The sequence below is a fragment of the Populus euphratica genome, unplaced genomic scaffold, assembly GCF_000495115.2.
Source record: "Populus euphratica unplaced genomic scaffold, PopEup_1.0 scaffold86.1, whole genome shotgun sequence".
Lineage (NCBI taxonomy): Eukaryota > Viridiplantae > Streptophyta > Magnoliopsida > Malpighiales > Salicaceae > Populus > Populus euphratica.
Window position 1 is genome coordinate 1,254,046 of NW_011499880.1, and position 1,530 is coordinate 1,255,575.

Genomic DNA, 1,530 nt, shown 5'->3' on the forward strand with positions numbered 1-1,530 from the left:
GGTGATAATTAAATAGATTAATTAAAAATAAAAAAAAAACCATTAGGAAGAAAAAACTAACGAAGAAAAAAATAATCTTAATTAACTGGGTTAACCCGTTATACCTGGGATTCGCATCATGAAAGTTTGATAACTAAATAGAATAAAATAATTAACGGGTTTACCCAAAATTAATCGTATTAACTCGTCAAACTAAGTTAACCCGTTAAGCCCAGGATACGTGTTATGAAAGTCTAATAATTAAATATAAAGAAATTTAACATTAATAAACTAAACTAAATAAAAAAATTAATTAAAAAAATTCAGATTAATTCATCAAATTAGACTAACTCATCAAACCCAGAATCAAACAAGAAAATTCATTAAAAGAAAAACAACAAAAAAAATTTAAAAACAAACAATTTAGCTTTTCATTTAATTTTTAGTATATAATATAATATAATATAATAATTATAATAATATAATATATTAAAAATAAAAAAGTGAAAGGCGTGGGAAAGCTACAGTAGTTTTCCCACGCCTTTTAGTATATTGTTAATATATATATATATGAAGAGTGTAAGGTTGGGGCATATAACTCCACCAGCGATCAATGAGTAAAAAGAGACCCCTCCGGATTGTGGATGTCTGGACAATATTCTTGACAGTTGATTGAGAGCATGTTTATTATTAATTTAGTGGTTAGTTTTTAAAAGATATTTTTTTAGAAATATATTAAAGTAATTTTTTATATTTTTAAAAAATTAATTTTGAGATTTTTAAAAAAATAATTTTGAGATTTTTGAAAATATTTTTTAATAACAAAAATAAATTAGATGTTATTTATTAATTATCATTATTAATTATCATGTGACGTTGGTGGCCCGTAACCTTTTTTATATAGAGGATGTCTGGAATAACTATAGTAATTATTTTATTTAAAAATTATTAAAATAATATTTTATAAATTTATTTTAACTTGAGTATATTAAAATTATTTAAAAATATAAAAAATTTAATTTTAAAAATTTAATAAAGTATTTTATAAAAACATTTTTTAATTATAAAAATATAATTAAATTAAAATGATATAACAGCCACTTTTAATACGTTTGAGAGTATAAATTTTATTTTAATAAATTTTATTTTTAATATTAATACATCAAAATAATTTAAAAATATTAAAAAAAATTAAAAATAAAATAAAAATATTTAAATTTTTTTAAAAATATTTAAAATGTAAAAATAAACAATGCCGTGGTTTTCTACCTAAACGCGACGCGGCTTTAAAGGCAGCCAGCCGCCCAAACATTGTAAGTTATGCACCTCATTTTCTTTTTGGCGGTTCCTTTATAACCCTGTCTTTGTCAATCTTCTCTCACAGCTCCCCTCGTGTCACGCAACAAGTTATCCCTTCCCTCACCCACATGTCCCTTACTGAATTCCCCCACACAGCAGCCGACGCGCCGGTTTCAACTGTCTGTCACCTTCCAACACATCATCACCACGCATGTCGCTTCCTCTGAAAATCCGTACATGTATTCACGTGAT